The sequence below is a fragment of the Telopea speciosissima genome, chromosome 8, assembly GCF_018873765.1.
Source record: "Telopea speciosissima isolate NSW1024214 ecotype Mountain lineage chromosome 8, Tspe_v1, whole genome shotgun sequence".
NCBI lineage: Eukaryota > Viridiplantae > Streptophyta > Magnoliopsida > Proteales > Proteaceae > Telopea > Telopea speciosissima.
This window is the reverse complement of record NC_057923.1, coordinates 46,773,804-46,798,585: the sequence shown is the minus strand read 5'-3', so window position 1 is coordinate 46,798,585 and position 24,782 is coordinate 46,773,804. Positions and strand designations below refer to the sequence as shown.

The window sequence follows — 24,782 nt, the reverse complement described above, 5'->3', positions numbered from 1 at the left end:
CTTATTCCATCTTAATTCATTCCTCTATTTCGGATTTGTACACCCTTTAGATCGATCTGAAAAGAGAAGATCAACAAAAGCAATGGGATCAGTTGGAGAAATCTATGAAGCACAGCACGCGCAAGGTCCAGCCACAGTGCTGGCCATCGGCACAGCAAATCCATCCAACTGTGTGTATCAGCCTGATTTTCCAGATTTCTACTTCAGATCCACAAAGAGTGAGCATATGACTGGATTGAAGGAGAAGTTCAAGCGAATCTGTGACAGATCTACAATTATAAAACGTCATCTCTACATGACTGAGGAAATGATCGAGGAGAACCCCGACTTCTACAACCCCATGGCTCCAACACTTGATGCTCGCCAAGATATTATGGTTGTTGAGGTTCCCAAGTTGGCTAAAGAAGCAGCTTTAAAAGCCATCAATGAGTGGGGGCAGCCCAAATCAAAGATCACCCACATTGTATTCACTACCATTTCTGGTGTTGATGCTCCTGGTGCCGACTTCCAACTCATCAAGCTCCTTGGCCTTTCACCAACCGTCAAACGTGTGATGATGTATCATCTAGGCTGCTATGGCGGTGGCAGTGTCCTCCGTGTTGCCAAAGACCTTGCTGAGAACAATAAAGGTGCTCGTGTCCTCGTTGTTTGCTCGGAGTTAAACTCAGTTAGTGGCTTCAAGGGACCTACCGAGACCGACTTCCACACTTTACTTGGGCAGGCAATCTTCGCTGATGGCGCTGCTGCTTTAATAGTTGGTGCAGACCCTGACACATCAGCTGAGCATCCACTATTCCAATTGTTCTCAGCAGGTACTCGAATTCTCCCAGACTCGGATGATATGGTTGAAGGACACTTGCGTCAAACGGGTCTTTCAATCAGCTTATCCAAGGATGTAGCCAAAACTATTTCTGGGAACATCGGAAAATGTTTGGAGGAAGCATTCAGCAAGATTGGTATTAGCGATTGGAACTCCATTTTTTGGTTGTCTCACCCTGGTGGGCCCGCAATTTTGGATCTGATCGAAGGGACCCTTGGTTTGAAGGAGGAGAAATTGAAGGCGTCAAGAAAAGTGTTGAGCGAATATGGTAATATGTCAAGCCCCACTGTGATGTTCATTTTGGACGAGATGAGAAATAAGTCTACGAAGGAAGGAAAATCCACAACTGGAGAAGGGTTTGATTGGGGTGTGCTATTAGGGTTTGGACCGGGTTTAACTGTGGAAACAATCGTTTTGCGTAGCATTGGTACAATTTAATTCTGGCTTGCTGATCTTACCAATTTCATTGCTTTGATTGTTTGGTCCTCTTAGAGTTTTTCCCATGGGGAAGGCTCATTTATGTGTTAATATTGTAATTTATTTTATATAATTTATTATTCAGCAAGGGACCTTTTTCCTAAGTTTCTATGTTTTCAATTGTTTGTGCTTATTTTAATAAAATCCAGCCTTAAATTTGCTGAAGGACAAATGAGGATATTGGGACTGCACGATGTTATTAAGGATCGCTTGCATCTTGTTAAAGAGAGGATTAGAGAGTGAGAGAGGAAGAGAGAAAGAGAGACATAAGAGAATTAATGTGGTTCGGTTCTTGCTGAACCTACGTCCACAGGGTTGATGTTCCACTATGTTCTCACATGTTTACAATCACAATCTCTATAGGAGATGATTGAGTCAATCAAGGGATGTGTCTCTTCTTTACAAGGGAATTAATTGAAGTGAGATTGAGTCTAGCAATGACTTAACTCTTAGGAGTAGGAATGTAAACGGATCGGATTCGGCTCGGATACAGATCGGATGTGATCGGATTTGGATATTCTCTGGCCGAATATGGATACCTCAAAATGGATTCGGATGCGGATCGAATTCAGATTTTCGACCATCCGTTTACATCTCTGCCTTGTGCAACCCGGACCTTCCTCCCCCTAGCAGATACAATTCACTCTCAATCCATATCTCTTATATCATGATTCTATTTTCCTCATATTCTAAAACCTGTTGAATCTTCAAAAACCCTCAAGATCATTATTTACTTAATTTTTTATTATTAAGTATCGGATTTTTTTTTCGGATGGATTTCTATCGGAGTATTCGGATTTTTTTCTAGATATCTCTAAACAAATATGGATGTCCCTAAACGGATACAAATGCGGATTCGGATTTGGATTTCGGTTACCCATTCACATCCCTACTTAGGAGACTGCTGGCTCTCTCAACAACATTTTTATTGATTTTATTTCCTTCCTTGTATTCCAGGATATTTGTTGTGTAATTGAGATCCTTGAGATCCTTGTCACTGCCAATCAATTGTGTCGGCCTTCTATAGTTGTAGAAGACGGTTTGAGCTATTGGATGGGATTTGAAGGTATTCAAATCAAAATTTGAATTGTTTCCTTCTATACACCCTCTCAAGTTCAACAGGGCTGGAAGCACCCTGAGCTTGCTTGCTAGGATGAAAAACATCGCTCAAACAATGCTTTTGTGAAAATATCTATAGTTTGATCATTGATTGAGATGAACCTTACATCGAGATCCCCTTTAGATACCTTATCACGGACAAAATGAAAGTCAATTTCGACATGCTTAGTCCGGACATGAAAGACTGGGATTGCTGTGAGATAGGTTGCTCCCACATTGTCACACCATAAAACAGGCGCATTTTTCTTGTACAAGCCAAGTTCTTTAATAAGCGACTATAGCCAGGTAAGCTGAGTGGCAGTATTGGCGAGAGCCCTATATTCAGCCTCTATGCTTGAATGAGTTATTATTGCTTTTTTGCGAGATTATATTTATGCCATGAAAAATGGCATATTCTCTAGTGGATTTTCTATCATCTGGGCAACCGGCCCAATCAAAATCTGAGTAGGCGAAAAGCTGCATAGACTATTGTGGTTGGAACAGTATCTTATGTAATGCAATATGTTTGAGATACCAAACGATACACTTGACTTTAGCCTAGTGATCTATAGTTGGTTGATGCTTGAATTGGTACACCTTGTTTACTACAAATGTGATATCTGGTCTGGTAAGAGTAGCATATTGGAGAGCACCCACGATGTTGCGATATAGTGTTGGGTCATCCATAAGTGGTCTAGATTTATTTGTTAGCTTCTGGGAAGGAGATAGCAGAGTGGATATTGGATTGCAACCTGTCATGTTAGTTTTTGAAAGCAGATCCAAAATGTACTATTCCTGTGATAGAAGACGACCATTAGTTACAGGGGTTACTTTGATGCTAAGAAAGTATTGTAATGTTCCCAATATGTGATGGCAAAAATAGTGGCCAACTTTTAATAAATGTAGAGACAATGGAAGCGTCACTACCAGTTATGATTATATCATCAACATAGATAAGAATGTATATTGTAACCCCACTACTGTGATAGCTAAATAAGGACATATCGATTTTGGATCCACAAAATCTAGATTCAAGAAGAAATGAGCTAAGTCAATCAAACCATGCCCTTGGGGCTTGCTTAAGGCCGTATAGGGACTTGTGTAACTTGCAAACAGACCTGGAAATTGAGAATTTGTAAAGCCAGAGGGTTGGGTCATGTATACTTCCTCTTAGAGAATGCCATGAAGGGATTTTGGATGTCCAATTGATGAATGGACCATTTGTTGGAAATAGCAATGGAGATAACTAACCGTATTGTGGCTGGTTTCACAATAGGGCTAAATGTTTTAGTATAATCAAGTCCAACCTGTTGATTGTAACCTTTAGCTACAAGGCGAGCTTTGTAGTGTTCAATGGTTCCATTGGCCTTTCTATTTATACAGAATACCCATTTACATAGAATGATGTTCATTAAGGGTTGGGGAGCAACCAAGGTCTAAGTTCCATTTCAGATTAAGGCATTGAATTCAGAGTCCATTGCTTGACGCCATTAAGGTGATTTAGAGGTTGTAGCATAAGTAGTAGGATCAGTAGTGGTGTTGAGAACGTGAGCAATAAGAGGATGAGGAAGAGGATTTTTGGTGGTGAAGTGAATTTTGGGCTGACGTGTCCCATCCCTCGTATGAGTTATCATGGGATGTTGATTTTGTGGTGTAGTAGGGGCTGTGTGAACTGGGAGATCAACAACTAAGTCTAGGGATGGTAGAGAGGAAGTGGGTCTGTGTGAATCCAATTTTGTAGGGGAGCCGGATTCAGCGGCTATGGGAGGAGAGGGTTGAGCTGTATCTATTGAGGATTGTTGTTGAGGTGGAGCAATATTTGATTGGGGAAACCATGATAGTATTGGGGATTGTCCAAGTAAAGAGGGTGTGTGTTACGCCCGTGCCAGGACCCTGACCCTGACCCAAACTATGAACGTAGGTCTGGAACCCGATGGATCCTGGGACTTACCCACTAGTAACCTATGGTGCACCGACCCAGTGCTCATTTTAAGGGGAACCTTCGGTGATGTCATACCTACCGGTCTAGGGGCAACTACCAGACCTGGGTTGCTATTCCATACACTAGTTGATGGACAACCTAAGGTATAGCCCCTGCTTAACAAAAACAGGTTTAAATTTATTTTAAATGTTTAAACAACTGCTTGATGGCCACAAATTATACAAGGGTAATGCCTTAGGCATGGCTCGGGCCTCAGTGGGACCCAAATGCAAAAACAACAGGGATTTACCTACTGGTCCATCCCTACTGGTCTATTGGATCAACCAGTTAGATCGACTAGTACTATTGTATTGTACAGAATGCATCTCAGATGCATGGGGCCCAGTGTTTCGCACCTCGGATCACCTCCCCGTGCCTAGAATGACTTGTGGGGATGTTACCCTAACAATGTGATCATATGGGGCCCACTTTGAAGCCAATTACATTGAAGAATGAGTTTCAAGAATGCATTTTTCACAAAAAAGCATTAAGCAAACAGGCCTTAGTGGCTGGGCCTATATATAAACCAGCCTCAGCCCAAAAGACCCCTCCTATTCATTTCGTTGGAGAGAAGGAAGAGAGAAAGAGAAGGAGAAGGAGAAAGAGAAGAGAAGAGGAAGGAGAAGGCTTGGGACCTCCTTGTGCTTGGATCCTTCAAGGTAAACCAAAAACCAGCTATTCCTTGCTATTTTCATAGCCATTACCATGGCTGTAACCATGATCCATTCCCTGTTGTTGGTTCTACAATCATGTTCTTTTGTGCCTACTATATTTGTCATGCTTTCCTAGCTTTGATGTGAATCTGTGCAGGCTTATGCAACCTACTGTACCTGGCCCTTCACCCAATCTATTTTGGTGTTTGTATGCTGTGCATACTGTTTCCAGCCTTGCATAATTGGTTGTCATGCTTTGGTGTATAGTTAGACCATGGAAGTAAGTGTAGTCCATGCTTGCTTTGAATGCATGATGAATCTATGGCTGTAATTCTTGAAATAGAATTTTTATTGCTTAGATTTAAACCTACTCTTGTGTAATTTCTGTTGATCCTTGCATGAGCAGCCAAGCATGCTTGCATAGGTATCCAAACCCCCAAGAACCCCATGCATGTTTGATTTTTCACCATACATATGTTGCTTGTCATGCATGGAACCTTACTGTAACTTCTGATCATCCATGCATGCTACTGATCCATAGATCCAAGCCAAAACAGCAAGGGCTTTTGAAAATCTAGAGCTTCTCATGCACTGGTTGATTGCAGTGGTCGATTGGATCAACCACTGTGAATCAACCACTGCAGGAAATTAAGACCTGTGTTACCCCTGACTTACCTCTTGGTCTGTGATGCCCTGCATAGGGTCCTACATGAAATCCCAGCTAAAAATAATGCATTGTACCTCTATTTAGAGCTAATCTAACATCCCCGGGATGGCTTTTAGGCAACCAAACTCATATTTGGCATGGAAGCATAACCCAAATCACTGATGGAACTACTACAGTACCATCTAAAACCCCTGGTGTGAACCCTTTCCAATTCTGTGACTGAATCCCCCACTGGTCCATTGCTACTGGTCCATTGGATGGACCAGTACCAATCAACCACTGTAAGGAACCTAAACCTGTGTTGTCCCCGACCTACCCCAAGGTCAGAAATACCTTTCTTAGAGCCATTGGTATAATCCATAACACAAAACACATCATTCCAGCCCTGTTCCTACACTTGGAGCAATGGGTTGATTGCCACTGGTTCATTGGATAGACCAGTCCAATCAACCAGTGTAAGCCATGAATGAAGGACATGACCCTAACCCCTGTAGTTACTTAAAACAGTGCTTGGGCACTCTTTTGGGTCTAAAACCATAAACCCCTTTTGGACTTTTGGCCACAGCAGCTTACTGGTCCATTGCCACTGGTCCATTGGATGGACCAATACCAATTGACCATTGCTATTGTCAGGGCAATTTTGTGTCCTGCTTTGGTCTGAAGGCTCGACCAAGGTCACCCCTAGTCTCCAAGGATAATTTGGTGAATATTAATGTGATATTTTTAATTTATTTACTTAGGCTTTGATTGTCCGCCCGGCGACGCGTGTCTGAGCACCTTTGCGGACCGGCAGTCTTCAGAACCAACGGAGTATAGTCAAGGTGAGTGGAATTATACCATACGAGTAGGTGTAACATAACTAATGAGTTATGATAACAATAAAAATTTACTTTTCTATCTTTATTTTTGTATTCTCATGTTCTTATTGGAATTATGTTGAACACTGTTGATGGAATGCTTGCATATAAATTGTTAGCCTAAATAGAAACGAAGCCGGTGGTAGCTCGTAGAATGGGATGCGGTTGACACCACCTGACTCGCACGAAATCATTAAAATTGCTAGTCTAGATGCCGTAACCGGCTTGGAAATGAGGTTAGTGGTGGCCTATAGAATGGGATGCGAGGTACCACCTGACTCACACTATGTCATGTAGAATGCATATGGCTAGGTAATCATCACCCATGCTACGAACCCTTGCCAATAGGGGTTTAGGTGTTGGATAACACAAAAGTGTGAGGCCAATGTCCTAAAGGGCATTGCTCGGTTAGTTGGCTCATCGGGTCACTAGGACAGGTGATGTCTATTGGCCCATCAGTTAATAGGGCTAGTGGCAGCACAGTGGTAACCTAGAGGGCCAGTCGGGCTGACCTTGGGAAGGGATGCTGGAGCCAACTGGTCTTCTTCAACAACTCAATGGGTGTATCGCAGGAAGGGGGTTAAAGGCGCAGGCACCAGGGATATATGTATTGGGGATTGTAGTAGCACTATACCTGCCTTAGTTTTGTCTGTTAGGTGGCTTAATAATAATAATGAATATCATTCATATAAGCTCATAGTTGTGCTTGCATGTGCACGCATGGTTTATATTTCATTCGCGGGCTCGGTGGAGCTCACACTCTTGTATATTCTCTTTTAGATGATTTTGTAGGTATTGGTTTGCCAATGGACGATGGAGCTGTTGATGGAAATGTTTACCTTCCATACTCTGTGGTCTCTTGAAGACCTTGTGATTGTATAAGTTTCCTTCTGTTGAATATGTAATTATCTGGATATTGTACTTGGAGCATAAATGGATATGTATATGGTATAACATAGGTACTTGGGATTTTATTGTAATTAATATTATCCATCAATGAGTAGTTCAATCTTTCGTTGCACTCTGATATTCATTTATTATCTCTTACCCTCATTGTGTGGTTTGTGACATATAAATACTGCTTCTAGATCCTTAGGGATTGGCAGATGTGGTTCGACATCCGGGTCACCCGTCCGACCCGCTTAGGGGGTGGTTTGGGGTGTGACAGAGTGGTATCAGAGTGAGAAGCTCTATTTATATTCACAAACATCGGAAGTAGGATGTTGGGTGGTCTAGAGACAAGGAAATAAAAATTTTAAATAGACACACAAATAAAGGAATAGAAGAACACAATAAGAGACTAGCTAGGTTCCAAAGCCGGTAACCTCATAATTTAAAGAGCATAAACTATTACATTCCAAGAAAGTGGAAGTACTACTTCCAAACGCAACATGAAAAAAAGAATGCTACTAATAAGAAGAATCAAACATGAACATAAACCGAGAAATTCTAAATTTTAGAAAACGTTAAGACCCAGGCCTACTCTTGAGCTTAACTAAGAGCTTGAAATGATGATCAACGACCATAGATACCTATAGACCCAGCTGTATTATAATCGAACCTTGACAGCCAAGGATTTCTATGTAAATGAAAGGAGAATAGATTACCTCCAAGACTAAACCACCTGTATTGAGAAGTTACTCAATCAATGGTCGGACCAAATCCAGTGCTTAAATTAGGACACATAGGTGCATATTTTATTAACTCTACCTTATGATCACTGCACCCATGCATTTCAAACTTCTTGTTCCAAATCATTCCATTTAAATATTCCACGTACGTAAATGTTAACTCAACATATTAAATATGTTGAACCTTCCTGTTGCACCCAAGTAATCTTAAATCCCGAATTCTTTCCCAGAAAATAATCATGATTCGAACTAGATCCCTTGAAGATATTTTTTGAGGAGCGCGTCCTCGTTCTCCACTTCAACCTTCCAATGAACCCCTTGCTCAGAACACAGAAGCTGCTGCCTCTTCCATAAGTCTACCTGAAGTTCCACCTGTACATGTACCTGAGGTCCCTCTGGCACATACGCCTGCACCTCCCCCGGTTATGACTACTGGAGAAATGACTGCCATCATGACCAACATGATACAGGCCATCCAACAACAACAACAAACCCAGTTGCAAATCCAACAACAACAACAAGAGTTGCTCGCCAACATGAACGCTTAGTTTGTGACTGCAATGCAATAGCAACAAGAGTTGTTGGCCAACATGAACACCCAGTTAGTGACGGCCATGCAAGGAAGAGTAGCACCCTGTCCCAATTGTCCCCAAAATTATCCTCCTATACCTCAAGTTGCACTGGATAACTCCACTGCCAGAGTGATGGAGAGATTCAAGAAGCTACATCCTCCCGCCTTCTCTAAGATCGATTCAGATCCACTACAGCCTGAGCGATGGATTAGCGCTTTAGAAAAGGCTTTCGAGGTATTGGAGTGTACAGAAGCATAGAAATTGATTTATGCTGGGTATCAGTTGCAGAACGAAGCCGAAGCTTGGTGGAAATCAACTAAGCCTAATCTGGAGGTAGCCCATCCCAACCCCACCTGGGAGCAATTTAAGGAGGTTTTCTTTGGGAATTACTTCCCAGAAAGCTTTAGGGATGGAAAAGAAGCAGAGTTTGTGGCCCTTACTCAAGGGTCAAAGTCAGTGTTAGACTACCAACAGCAATTCGAGGACTTGTTCCACTTTGCTCCAGAACACTTGAGGAGCGACGCTTGCAAATCTAAGAAGTTTAAGAAGGGACTCAAGCCCGAGATTAGTGTGATATTGGCTACTCTAGACATCCAATCATATGCCTGGATGGTTCAGAAGGCCAAGGTCGTGGAAGATCGACTGAAAGAGAAGACTCCAGTATCACAGGGATCGGACAAGAGGGTAAATACTTTCCAAAATTGTAACTGGCCAAACAAGTGCTTCAGGGGACCTGATTCCAGTCCTGATCCAATACAGTACTGTGGGCCAGAAATGGGTCAAGCTTATCAACCCATCCACTCTATTTCGAGTCAGCCTACACAGTACTACAACCTAGCACCAAGCCAAGCAAGTCAGGCCTCTTTTCAGTCTATCTGTCCTGCACCTGCCTATCTATTTGCTGGACCTAGCTACTGCCATACATGTAAATAACCCGAACACATGTCTAGAGATTGTCCTCGTAGCAGATTTTGTGCACCATGATGGGATCCACCTACTACTCGGCCTTTCCTGTCCCAAAGCTATACAGTTCAAGAACAAGAATATGCCTTGACCATAGAAGGAGCTGAGGCAAATCCAGATGTGATGACAGGTACTCTATCCGTATCATCTTCCCTAGTTCGAGTAATATTTGAATTCAGTGCATCACCCCCTTTCGTTTTTACTGCTATTTGTGATTGGATGAATTGTGCCCTTAAAGAACTTAGCACACGAATTAGTAGTTAGCATCTTATTGGAAATATTATGAATTTAAACGAAGTATGGGAGCCTTATCTGGTGGAAATATGTGGGTGAAACATGATTGGTTGTCCGCCTACAGAGCTAATGTCATGTGAGTGGAGAAACAAGTTTTGTTTAGGCTAAGAGAAGATGATGAACCCACTTGTAAGAATGTGTAATAGATAGAAGAATGGAACCGGAACTGAAGGATTTGACAAAACCTTGCTCAACGAAAGGTATGGGTGGAGTAATGGATCCCCGAATGTCCCCTCCGTTATTGGGAGCGAACAATAGGGATTCCATCAATATTCCAATTCATTCTAGAGTTGAGTCAGGTATTGGGGAACCTAAATTGAAAGTTTTCATAGGAATGAGTCGTTTAAACTCAGATAGTTCAGACTTATACCTTACAACCCAATACTATAGAAGTATAGATTACTGGACGAAACCTATTGAGATAGATTGTGCGTTCCAGCCGATTGCGATGTGCAAGATCGAATTCTGACGAAAGCCCACAATTCACTATACTCAATACACCCGGGCAGCACAAAGATGTACAAAGACCTAAAGGAATATTATTAGGGGGATTGGAATGAAGGAGATCGTAGCGTTGTATGTATCGGGATGTCTCTCCTGCCAATAGATAAAGGTGGATAGGCACAGGCCATACCGGCTGTTGCAGTCGTTATCGGTCCCTGAGTGGAAATGGGATCTTATTACCATGGATTCTGCGATTGGTCTACCATTGATAAAGACGGGGAGTTGAGCCCGAGGTATATTGGTCCATACGAAATCCTAACAAGAGTTGGACCAGTAGCATACCGGCTAACTCTACCTCCGGCATTTGAAGGTGTTCAAAATGTGTTCCATGTGTCCATGCTAAAGTAGTATAGAACCAATCCGACACATGCACCTTTGGCTGACCAGAACATCTTAACTCCAACATGACCTATGTGGAGCAACCTGAAGAAATTTTGGATCGGAAAGAACATAAGCTCCGCAATCGCACCATTGCCTACGTCAAGGTTCATTGGAGAAACCACACCCTCAAAAAAGCATCGTGGGAAAATGAAGAAGAAATGCATAAAGAATACCCTCACCTTTCAGCTTACAAGGTACGCGAATTTTGAGGACAAAATTCTTGTAAGGGGGGAGGAATGTTACGCCCGTGCCCGGACCCTGACCTAAACTCTGAATGTAGGTTCGAAACTCAATGGATCCTGGGACTTACCCACTAGTAACCTGTGGTGCACCGACCCAGTGCTCATTTTAAGGAGAATCTTCGGTGATGTCATACCTACCGGTCCAGGGGCAACTACCAGACCTGGGTTGCTATTCCATACACCAGTTGATGGACAACCTAAGGTACAGCCCCTGCTTAACAAAAATAGGTTTAAATTTATTTTAAATATTTAAACAACTGGTTGATGGCCACAAATTATACAAGGGCAATGCCTTAGGCATGGCTCGGGCCTTAGTGGGACCCAACATCAAGATGGAGGAATGACAGAGAGTGAGTCCTGCGACGTGGATTTTCTTGAGACTGATTTCCCTAGCATCAGTGACGCTGGCAGAGACTTTGATCTTTTTGAGATAGAGACTGATGAAAGCGTCTCACCTACTCTTGGCGAGGGTGAGGAATTAAACACTCATCATGAGATCGCCGAGAGGATGAGAGTGATCATCAGCCTAATAGGAGTGCGCTACCTAATGAAAGCACACAACCCGTGGGTCAAGAACCCTCTACGTATAAGAGTGCACATGGACACATTCTCCGATGTCATTTTAAGATTGAAGGGGATGCTACCCTCGTTTGTGTCCCGAGGGATGAGGATGAGCCAGCCTCAGTGAGTAAGGCGCTCTCTTCTCCAGCTAAGGAAATGTGGCAAGCTGCTATAGAAGATGAGTTGATTCTTACCAAGTTTGGGAGTTAGTTGATCTTGCACTTGGGCGCAAGGCCATCGGGAACAAGTGGGTCCTAAAGGTCAAGCGAAAGGTAGATGGATCAATTGACAAGTATAAGGCACGTCTTGTGGCGAAGGGATATACCCAAAAGGAGGGTATAGACTATGATGAGACTTTCTCCCCTGTGGTGAGAATGGCCTCAATACACCTCATTCTGACCATTGTCGTAAAGTTGGATTTGGAGCTCTACCAAATGGACCTTAAAACTACTTTTCTCAATGGAGAACTGGACGAGGAGATCTTTATGGCTCAACCTGTAGGCTTTGAGAAGAAGGGACATGAGCGTAAAGTATGCCATCTCAAACGTTCCATCTATGGCCTTAAGCAATCGTCCTGGCAGTGGTACATTAGATTTCACCATGCCATTACCACTGCGGGTTTTGACATGATTGAAGAGGACCACTATGTGTATGTTAAATGGTCTAAGGCAGGGTTTCTTATCCTATCATTGTATGTTGATGACATCTTGTTGGCTGGGAATGACATTGAAATGATTGTCGCCACTAAAGAGTGGTTGTCCTCTACTTTTGAGATGAAGGACATGGGTGAAGCCAACTTTGTGTTGGGCGTGAAGATTATGAGGGATCGCACTACGAGACTTCTTAGTTTATCTCAAGAGACTTACATAAAGAAAGTCCTAGAGCGGTTCCATATGAGCAACTCGAAACCCATTGGCACTCCAATAGACAAGACATGCACTTTGAACCTAGACCAATGCCCTAAGAGTGATGAAGAGAGAAACCAAATGTCCAAAATACCCTATGCAGCGCCAGTAGGTAGTCTGATGTATGCGATGATGTGCACGTGTCTAGATATTTGCTTTGTCGTTGGCATGGTGAGCCGTTACCAGAGTAACCCAGGGTCAGCTCATTGGAAGGGAATAAAGAGGATACTTCGATACCTACATGGCACTGTAGACCTCTCGCTCACCTTCAGTGGTTCAAACTTGAGACTGAGAGGCTACAGTGATGTTGATTGGGCTAGTGATAGAGATGAGCGCAAGTCCACTTTGGGGTATGCATTTGTCCTAGGAGGCGGGGCTGTCACTTGGAGTAGCAAGAAACAGACCTGCATCACCCTGTCCACGATGGAGTTGGAGTATGTTGCATGTTTGGCAGCAGTACAGGAGGCCGTTTGGCTCAGGAGGTTCTTGCAGAGACTTAGCATTTCTGCTCACTCAGACGATGTTGTGCTTATACACTATGACAGCATGGCAGCGCTTGCATTTGCGAAGGACCCCAAGTTCTATGGTAGAACCAAGCACATTGACATACGGTATCACTACATTCGAGACATGGTAGCGCGAGGTGAAGTGGTTCTGCAGCATATCTGCACTGACAATATGTTAGCTGATCCATTGACTAAGCCCATTGCCAGAGATGTTTTCCTAGTTCACGTTAGGAACTTGGGACTCAGGTGGATCTGATATGTATTTGCTTTGAGAACACTTTGTTTGTGACGAACATTTATCTGTATTTCTCTTACATTTATTGATGAGCATATATTTGTTTGAGTAATCTTGTGTGTAGACATTCATTATTTTTAAAGATGTCACTAGGCTTAGAATCGACCCACTCACACGGGTGATTCGCCTCGGCACTGGGGTATAGCGAGCGAGATGAGCCCATGAGCATATGTGCTCTATGGTGCCTTAGTTAGAGCTAAGATGAGACCCTTACTTGGTCCAACTTGGAAGACACCACACTTCCAAATAGCCTGTTAGAAGCCAAATGTGAGGTCCTAGGCAGAAACCATGAGGGTGATTGCGCTAGAGACTCAGGTTAGGCGCTTAGAGTAGCGACTAGACTAAGATCTGTATGGCATTTATTTATTGCGAGTGACATGCCCACCCTAGTGGGAGTTATGCCATAGCATGCATATCATATTGCATGTGCTCATGATGACTGATTGTGAGAGTGACTGCATGGATCCTTGCTTCGTCACTGTGTGAGTCACGTGGATTATATTAATCCCACAATACCCTTATTACCTGAGATGGTGTCATGAAAAAGACACCCAATGACGCTACTTTGACGTTCTTCTTAGGACCGTGGATGAGGCGGTCCAGCGGGAAGCGATTGGGAAAGTTGTTGGGGATATTTGGATTGACATCAGGGGCTCAAGGAAAACCATTGGACATTACACCTTTGTTATATGACTCATTGCCCGAGCAACGCGTCGTATTTATGATCGACGCAGTCATGAGTACATTACATACCGAGGATTAACATTGCTCATCATGAGGGGTTGAGAGTGTTAGATCGGGTGTAAGTGGATCGTTTGGGGTATTTTGAGACTTTTGAGAGTGATGTACTATGTTGGCTAGATGGAAGTTTGATATAGTACTCCTACCTTGTATCATCTCAATAGGTCCCACGCCCCATTACCTGTATGGAGGATAACGCGGAATGAGAGAAACTTGAATGCATAATTAAATTTATGCACCCTATGTGGGCAAGTGGGAGATGTAAAACGTTAATGGGCTTTGGGCCCAACTTGATCGCCCACATGTGGGGGCTGATCGCAGGCCCAAGACGAGAGAGGGAGGAACGATCACTTAAGTGATCGATTCCTTCCCCCCCCCCTTCTTATCCCTTGGATTAGATTCCTAGAGGGAATCGGATTAGTGGGGAGCCCTAGGGGTTTAGCTTATAAATATGTTATTTGGCTCAAACCCTAAGATAGTAACACAATTAGAAACTCTCTTCCTCTTTTTCAAGTTCTGCGTTTTCTAGGGTTTCCATTGTTGCCTAGAGTTTTATGGTGTGGAGTTCTTCTTCGCGGAGAAACCTTTCGAGATTGTTCGTGATCGTGATCTGCTCGTAACTGCAAGCCGCGATTGAACATCCCTTCCTTTGATTCCATTCGGTTCAAGTAATCCCTAAACTTCTGGGATTAATGGAATGCCAATATGCTAACAAAAACCATAGAAAATAATTATAAAACATCCACACCTTATTTGGATTTTCAGCTGAACCATTGCCAAAAGAAATGTTGTTTTAGTAGCTAAAGCTACTATGGTTCTTATTGATGTTGTAAATATAAAATCCAGTTCTCGGTTCTTTGAATTTATCCAATATGTGCTTCATATTTTTGTAGTTTCTCTATGATTATTCTTGAAACTTTTGGACTTGAGTCTCCCGTCTCTTCCGTATTGAGAATACAAAAGAAGTTAGTTTATGATTATTTGCAGTATCTTGGGTTCTAAATTTTAACTGCACTTGCTAAAGCAAAGATAATATTCATTTTTAATGGAGAATTTAATCCTCCAATGATCCCAATCCAACAAATAATCCCACGAACTTGAAAATAATTTAAAATTGTGAGTCCATCTATTATTGCCTTAATTTGCTTGCAAATGGATATTGTGTTTCTTGATTTCACAATTATTTGTCTGTTAATAAGAAACAATATGTTTCAATTCTCTCTCTCTCTCTCTCTCTCTCTCTCAAACACACATACATACATTCCATTCTTGCCCACACGTGCAAGTTTACTAGTGAAAAAAAAAAAGATAAACTTGCCACATGATGAAAGATGGATCCATGATCTCAATTGTCCAAAGTCAAAGAAGTTTTAAGGGATATATATATAAAAACATATGACATGCGTTAGAGACTTGGTCCAAGTCGATTGAATTTGCATCGTTGATGGTTTTTTATTTCAATTGTCCGAGTCAATTGAATTTACATTTGACAAGTTGCAAATAGACCCCATCACCATGGATTCATGCATGACTAAGCGCAGTGAGGTCAACCATGAGTTGGTTTGATTCATCCTTTCAGCTTTGGCGACTACAGCAGTGAGACACATGAAAGTATAACTCAAGTCTATTAAGAAAGCTAGGAAGTTTGGGGGAAAAGTATATGCGGAATAGATACTTTCACCCATCAATAGCAAAATGAGGAACCTCTCCAAAATGAGGTGCGGCTGCTCCTTCTTTTGTGTTTTCTGCCTTGAATGCTTAGGCTTTTGTTTCCATGTAATTTCTTTTTTCTCCTTATTAATGAATCTTTTTAGCAAAAAAAAAAAAAAAAAAAAATAGATATTGGAGATCCCATTTCTATACCAACTCAAGATATGCTTATGGGACTCTATGTATTAACGATCAGAAATCATCGAGGTATTTGTGTAAATAGGTATAATCCATGGAATCGAAGAAACTATCAAAATGAAAGAATTGACGATAATAACTATAAGTATATAAAAAAAGAACCCTATTTTTGTAGTTCTTATGATGCACTTGGAGCTTATTGGCAGAAACGAATCAATTTACATAGTCCTTTGTGGCTCCGGTGGCGTTTAGATCAACGCGTGAATTTTTTTTTTTTTTGGTGAACATCAAATTTATTCAACAAAGCTCAAAAAAAAACCACCCCCCCCCCCCCCTAAAGAGGTAAAAATTGTAGTAGAAATAGGAAAGAGAGAGACAAGAAGAAGGGGGGGGGGGGGAGGCGGCTAGCCCTAGAGAAGAGAGGCCATCACATCAAGGAAATACAAAGGGATTACAAGAAAGAAATAGAAATTCCCCAACAATTAGCTAAGTGCTGGTTTCTAGAGGAATCTGGAGCACTATGTATTTTAATCAACCGTGACGTTTAAATATTACTTTATTTGTATTTTCAACATTTTGCTCTCTAGGGATATTTTGGTAATTTTAATAATTTTGTTCTTATTTTTATTTTGGACATTTGTAATAACTCACATGCATGATGTTAATGTATTTAGTCATGTTTTAATCAATGGTAATGTTTAAATATGACTTTGCATTTTCTACATTTCTGCCCTCCAAGGGCATTTTGGTAATCTTAATCATTTTATGTTTGTTTAGAGTTTAGATATTTGTAATATCTCGCATGCATGTTGTTAATGTATTTAGGTGGTGTTTAAATATGACTTTATGCAATTACTTTGAATGACCCTCAATCAATTTAGGACGTTATAGTAACCTGTTGCAGTGTAAATATTGGATCTGACTCCTCTCTAGGGAGCTCAGCGCCCAGGGAGTGCCCAGTGGGCATCCAAGGGTTGGGCTGTGCCGCACACATCTCGGCGCACACCTAGGGATGTGTGCGGCACAGCCCAACGGCTGGATACCCCCTGGGTGGGCCAATCAATTTAGGACGTTATAGTAACCTATTGCAGTGTAAATATTGGATCCGACTCCTCTCTAGGGAGCTCAGTGCCCAGGGAGTGCCCAGTGGGCATCCAAGGGTTGGGCTGTGCCGCACACATCTCGACGCACACCTAGGGATGTGTGCGGCACAGTCCAACGGTTGGATACCCCCTGGCTGTGCCTAACTCCCTAGAGAGGAGCTCAATCCATAAATATTAGTGTTTGCATATTTGATTCCTTATGATGCATGATATTCTGATAGTAGATTAACCTTGAATGTTGTTAGACCCTTAACAACCCAGGTGGCGACTCCCTTCCTTTTATTTTAAATTGTACATTCCACGCATCCCAATAGACATAGACATCGACATCACGTTACTGTTCCATGCACCCACTACATTTTGAGTCACTAAAAAAGAATATCAACCTTCGGTAAGTTCAGCGGCACCCGCAAAGTGACCCGATCGATGCACGTTGTATCTCACCAGTCGTTATGGGCGAGCCCCTAATGGTTAATTGACCACTGGAACTAAAGAAGGTGAAGGTAGCTCAATACTTATGACTAAATGATTAATTGTGACAAACATACTCTTTATTCAAAATCATTTGAGTTTTTATGGTTTCTGCCTTAGTATTGTGGGTTCGACTCCTACAGGGCGCTCATTTTTTTATTACATATGAGACACCGTTCTCTCGCGGTTGTCACACATGGCATTTAATGTTTTTTATGTTTTTTGTTTTTCTCAACTACGAGTCTCACAAGAACCCATATAAGTCAGTGTGACGGAGAGTTTCATTTAAACAAAGGTGAATTCAAGTGGTCCACAATCACTGCTTTGCTCAATTCAAGTGGTTCCACTTTGACTTAGTTTCCTTAGAAAAACAATAAGTTTCTAAAAAGGCAACTTCGTTCCAACTCTAAGTGATTATAATAAAATTCAAAACATGGTTGTGCGGATCAACATTCAAACTTCCGACTTCTATAAAACCGTATGAACCTGTCATGTTATTTCATTAAAGAATCATCGCTAGCTTGCTAGTTTCAATACATAGCCTTCCCTTCCATCTTAAAGCATTCCTCTATTTCCCATTTTCTCACCCTTTAGATCGATCTAAACAAGAGAAGATCAACAACAAAAGCAATGGGATCAGTTGGAGAAATCTATGAAGCGCAGCACACGCAAGGTCCAGCCACAGTGCTGGCCATCGGCACAGCAAATCCATCCAACTGTGTGTATCAGCCTGATTTCCCAGATTTCTACTTCAGATCCACAAAGAGTGAGCATATGACTGGATTGAAGGAGAAGTTCAAGCGAATCTGTGACAGATCTACAATCATAAAACGTCATCTCTACATGACTGAGGAAATGATCGAGGAGAACCCCGACTTCTACAACTCCATGGCTCCAACACTAGATGCACGCCAAGATATAATGGTTGTTGAGGTTCCCAAGTTGGCTAAAGAAGCAGCTTTAAAAGCCATCAATGAGTGGGGGCAGCCCAAATCAAAGATCACTCACATTGTATTCACTACCATTTCTGGTGTTGATGCTCCTGGTGCTGACTTCCAACTCATCAAGCTCCTTGGCCTTTCACCAACCGTCAAACGTGTGATGATGTACCATCTAGGTTGCTACGGTGGTGGCAGTGTCCTCCGTGTTGCCAAAGACCTCGCTGAGAACAATAAAGGTGCTCGTGTTCTCGTTGTTTGCTCGGAATTAAACTCAGTTAGTGGTTTCAAGGGACCAACTGAGACCGATTTCCACACCCTACTTGGGCAGGCAATCTTCGCAGATGGCGCTGCAGCTTTAATAGTTGGTGCAGACCCTGACACATCAGTTGAGCGCCCACTGTTCCAACTCTTCTCAACGGGTACTCGAATTCTCCCAGACTCGGATGATATGGTTGAAGGCCACTTACGTCAAACAGGTCTTTCAATCAGCTTATCCAAGGATGTAGCCAAAACTATTTCTGGGAACATCGGAAAATGCTTGGAGGAAGCATTCAGCAAGATTGGTATTAATGATTGGAACTCCATTTTTTGGGTGTCTCATCCTGGTGGGCCGGCGATTTTGGACCTGATCGAAGGAACCCTTGGTTTGAAGGAGGAGAAACTCAAGGCATCAAGAAAAGTGTTGAGCGAATATGGTAATATGTCAAGCCCAACTGTGATGTTCATTTTGGATGAGATGAGGAACAAGTCTATGAAGGAAGGGAAAACTACAACTGGAGAAGGGTTTGATTGGGGTGTGCTATTAGGATTTGGACCAGGTCTAACTGTGGAGACAATTGTCTTGCGTAGCATTGGTACAATTTAATTCGGGCTTGCTGATCTTATAAATTGGCATTAATTTGTATGCACACTTTCCTCTATGGGGTTTTCTTTGGGTTTTCTATATAGCTTTATATTATGTGCCTTCATTAATGCTTTGATTGTTTGGTTCTCTTTGGGATTTTTTCTTGGGGATGGCTCATTTCTGTGTTAATAAGATGATTTAGTTTTTGTCATTTATTGTTCAGTAAAGGCCAAAGGCCTTCTTTCCTAAGTTTCTTTATTTTTATTTGTTTAAGCTTCTTTTAATAAAATACAACCTTGATTGAATTTACTGAAAAGACAATTGATGATGTTGGGACTGTACATTGGCCAAGGCTGGATGTTATTATGGATGGCTCGCATGCAAAAGAGTTTTGCTTATTGTTATGGTAAGTTTGTGATGCCCATGTTAAGAGCATCACTCAAATTCCTTCCTATGGATGGATGCATACCAACTTGAGTTGCCTTAGCAACCCAGCAATGTTCCTTATTTGCGGCTAGTACATCATGCAAAGGCGTTGTTAACCTTGAAATTTGCTTTTTGTGGCTGTCATAGTGATTGTTTTTTATAGTTAATATTAATTTATTAGGAAAAATTGAAAATATAATTACATCCAAAAGAGCAGACCTTATAGCATCTGTAGGCTAAGCCCTACTACACCAAAGGTTTTCAACAAAATCAAACCTCCTACTAGAGGAACCAAGACTACAAGACTAATAAGAAGCCCAACGGCTAGAACAATCAGATTGGTAACCTAACAATAGGAGGAACAAGGAAGACCACCAATGATTCTGAAAAAGAGCATACTGGGGCGGGTATGTCCAAGAGCGAGTAATTATCCAAGAAGTTGAAAGGAAAATATACTTGAAAGATTTGGGACCTTTAGGAGAGGAGGTACAATAGAAGCCTTCCATATCCTTATGGATGTAAAGGAAAATAGAGGGACTACGCCAGAGCTTATGTTGAAATAGCCGGAAATTTCTCTCATGGAATATCTACGATATAATACAACAAAAGGCTATGCTCTCTATGTCGGTTCTGGATGAAACTTCAAGCACAGGTCAAAAATGGTTAAATGAGGTTGTTCTTGGGGTCTTGGCTCTATCTGGGACAGTTGGTGATGGAAATAGGTCAAGGTACGTAAAATGGTAAAATTTATCATTTGGTCACCTCGTGATCGGTCAATTAGACCTTGATCATCATCATCAGAACACTTTTCCATGATGTCAAAATGGAGTGTCTACTGCTCTTGCAATAAATATATGAAAAATATGTTCAAAATAAAAAAAAAAAATTCTATAGAAATTAAAATCATTAAAGGAAAGATTAAATAATTTATAATAAAAAATTAATCAAAATTTTAAACGCCGTTCTCCCATATTTGTCTCATATGCCATTATTATTTTCTTTTTCTTAAAGCATAAGTCTCATACTTTAACAAAAAAAAAAAAAAAAACCCCTTATATTCAAGTGGATCCTCTTGATAACATTTTTTTTTTTTGGTAAATATCCTCTTGATAACATCAACCCGTATAAGATGTGGCGGAGTCTCATTCAAACAAATGTAAATAATTGGTCCACGACAATCACTCTTAGAGTGTTAGTTGTATTACGCTAAGCTTCTTCGACTTATTTTCAAAAAGTAAAAAATAAAATAAAAAAATCTACTTCCCATAATATACTAAATTAGCCTATGGGCATGTAATTCTAACAAATGAAATAAAACCACACAAATGGTGTGTATAATATAAAAAGGGAAAAAGAATGCTGCTTGATTGCATGGCTCTGGCGCCCAGATATGGCAGCTCATGAAATTACCACCTGCTAGCACCTCTTGAAATAAAAAATTCTATTTGTATCGATTTCCTTGCAAGCACTCTCATCAGTTCCCGCATTGGTGTAGGAACTACACGACCAAGTAGCGATCTATTGTCCATATAAAAATCATAAAATAAGGACAAAAATTCCTCATGAATTGTTACATGAAAATATTAGCCCCTCGTATAGAAAATAAAGCATCCATACATCCATGTCTTGGGTTATATGACACTTCTTTCCTCCAGATCTAGTCTGGCCTCGTTCTCAATGGAAAGCACTATTTTAATCGAAAAAATATAGAGACCCAATTTGTGTTAGAAAAACAATGAAGCAGAATGACAATTTTGCAGAAGATATGCAGAGGGAAAGAGAAATCACGTATACATACAAGACAAGATTTACGTGATTCAACCCCCCCCCCCCAAAGAAGGAAGGCCTCATCCACAGCCCTTCTGACGCGTTTTAAAGGTGAAACAGCTTGGCGATGAATCACCACAACACTTTCTCGACTGAGATCAAGCTTCGCCAATAACACTTTGAAACCGACCAACTGACACCCCTAGTGATGACATTAGTTACTTATTGCATCTGGGCATTTTAACTGGTACTTAAGGGTATTTTCATAATATAACTGTATTAGTGATGATTTGGCACATAGGTCGCATGGTATTTAGATGAGAGGATTATGGTTTAGGAATGGGTCCAAAAATAAATTTGCCCCATTCCAAATGTGTTTTTGATCCAAAAATATGTCATGAAATTCTCCCAAATTAGGATTATCACAGATTCTTTTCATTGAAAAATGAAACGATACCAACAGCCGAATTCTAAAGTGGCACTCAAATTTTGTAATTTATGAATAGAAGATGGCCCACTTGTAAAATTGAATTTGTCATATGTTTGAAGAAAAGTTTTAGAAGGGTGGCCATACGATTGATGATTGATGGAGACCCTGTTGGTGGTAGAAATGTCCAACACTCTCACAAAATGGCTCGGGCTGGGATGGATGCAGGGCATGCTAAAACTTTTGATGCAGGTTCAAACGGACTGGGGTTGCGGCCTATCACCAGGGAGTGTAGGGTTCCCTCGTGCCTGAGTTACCTCTAAGGACTTTTGGGTTAGACTTTAGGGATAACGATCTCAATGGGGTCTACCAAAAGCGTGTAAGACTAATCAGGAAGGAAATTGACTCACATGCAAGATAAAATGATTAAATTAATAATGAAAAAGTACACCAACCGATTACAAGCAAGACCAAACCTCTGGGGCAATTAAGCACACTTCTTGATCCTCTTTCCCAATGATTAGCCCACCGATGTGGCAAGTACACTTTCTGAAGAAACTGAGAGATAAACTAAAGTAGGAAACTAGCAAATGAAACAAAAACTGTAAAGATAAATGCCAAGAGTTGAGATTGTGTGTGTTGTCCTCTGTGACAGTTCCTGGCCCCTTTTATAATAGCCCTTATCTGGTAATGGCGACTGCACCTCTTTGTAGTGGCCTTCAAACCCTACTTCCTATCTCCCACGTGGCCCCCTCCTGCAGCAGATTCTGTTATTCCTTCCTGGGCCCATACTGACGTGGTGGTGGTGGCCTCTATTTCCTCCCCCTTGGAGGTAGGAGATGCTCCCTTTATGGGAGTGATTCTCTCAACAACCCTTGACAGGGTCCACCTTATCCCCTTCAAGGCTGCTGACGTGACTCTTCACACATCAGTCCTTTTAACGGCGCATGGTCCCACTAATGACGTGGGACCCACCCAAAAAACGGCTCCAACAGACCCATATAGAAATCAAGGAATCTCCAGATGAATGTATTTGCCACATGGCAAATCCAACGGATGAAATGACAAGATGAACCTGCCAAATCACGGAAGAGGAATACATGGTCTCAATTGTCCAATTAAAAGAAATTTTAAGGGATATATAAAAACAAATGACATGCCTTAGAGATTTGGTCAACCATGAGTTGGTTTGATTCATCCTTTCACCTTTGGCGACTACAACCATGATCATTATTTTAAACGCCCGTTCTTCCACGGTTGTCTCACATGCCATTATGGCAACCAATGGTGAATATTTGGCTCAATTCAAGTGGATCCTCTTTGACTTACTTTCAAAATTTAAAAAAGAAATTTTTTTTCAAAAAAGGCAACTTCGTTCCAAGTCTATGTGATTATAATAAAATTCAAAACATGGTTGTGCGGACGGATCAACCAATGGATCCATTCAAACTTCCGACTTCTATAAAACCCCATGAACCTGTCTTATTATTTCATCAAAGAATCATCATATCGCTTGAGTTTCAATACATAGCCTTCCCTTCCATCTTAATTCATTCCTCTATTTCGAATTTTCACACCTTTTAGATCTATCTAAACAAGAGAAGATCAACAACAAAAGCAATGGGATCAGTTGGAGAAATCTATGAAGCGCAGCACACGCAAGGTCCAGCCACAGTGCTGGCCATCGGCACAGCAAATCCATCCAACTGTGTGTATCAGCCTGATTTCCCAGATTTCTACTTCAGATCCACAAAGAGTGAGCATATGACTGGATTGAAGGAGAAGTTCAAGCGAATCTGTGACAGATCTACAATCATAAAACGTCATCTCTACATGACTGAGGAAATGATCGAGGAGAACCCCGACTTCTACAACTCCATGGCTCCAACACTTGATGCACGCCAAGATATAATGGTTGTTGAGGTTCCCAAGTTGGCTAAAGAAGCAGCTTTAAAAGCCATCAATGAGTGGGGGCAGCCCAAATCAAAGATCACCCACATTGTATTCACTACCATTTCTGGTGTTGATGCTCCTGGTGCTGACTTCCAACTCATCAAGCTCCTTGGCCTTTCACCAACCGTCAAACGTGTGATGATGTACCATCTAGGCTGCTACGGTGGTGGCAGTGTCCTTCGTGTTGCCAAAGACCTCGCTGAGAACAATAAAGGTGCTCGTGTTCTCGTTGTTTGCTCGGAGTTAAACTCTGTTAGTGGCTTCAAGGGACCTACTGAGACCGACTTCCACACTTTACTTGGGCAAGCAATCTTCGCAGATGGTGCTGCAGCTTTAATAGTTGGTGCAGACCCTGACACATCAGTTGAGCACCCATTGTTCCAACTGTTCTCAGCAGGTACTCGAATTCTCCCAGACTCAGATGATATGGTTGAAGGCCACTTGCGTCAAACTGGTCTTTCAATCAGCTTATCCAAGGATGTTGCCAAAACTATTTCTGGGAACATCGGAAAATGCTTGGAGGAAGCATTCAGCAAGATTGGTATTAGTGATTGGAACTCCATTTTTTGGGTGTCTCACCCTGGTGGGCCAGCAATTTTGGACCTGATTGAAGTGACCCTTGGTTTGAAGGAGGAGAAACTTAGGGCATCAAGGAAAGTGTTGAGTGAATATGGTAATATGTCAAGCCCCACTGTGATGTTCATTTTGGATGAGATGAGGAATAAGTCTATTAAGGAAGGGAAAGCCACAACTGGAGAAGGTTTTGATTGGGGTGTGCTATTAGGATTTGGACCAGGTCTAACTGTGGAGACAATCATCTTGCGTAGCATAACCCAGGCTTGATCATACCAATT

The 24,782-nt window shown here is 41.6% G+C and overlaps 1 pseudogene; it reads left to right on the top strand.

Annotated features, from left to right (window-relative positions):
• On the top strand, nucleotides 1-24,782 carry LOC122672362 (annotated as a pseudogene).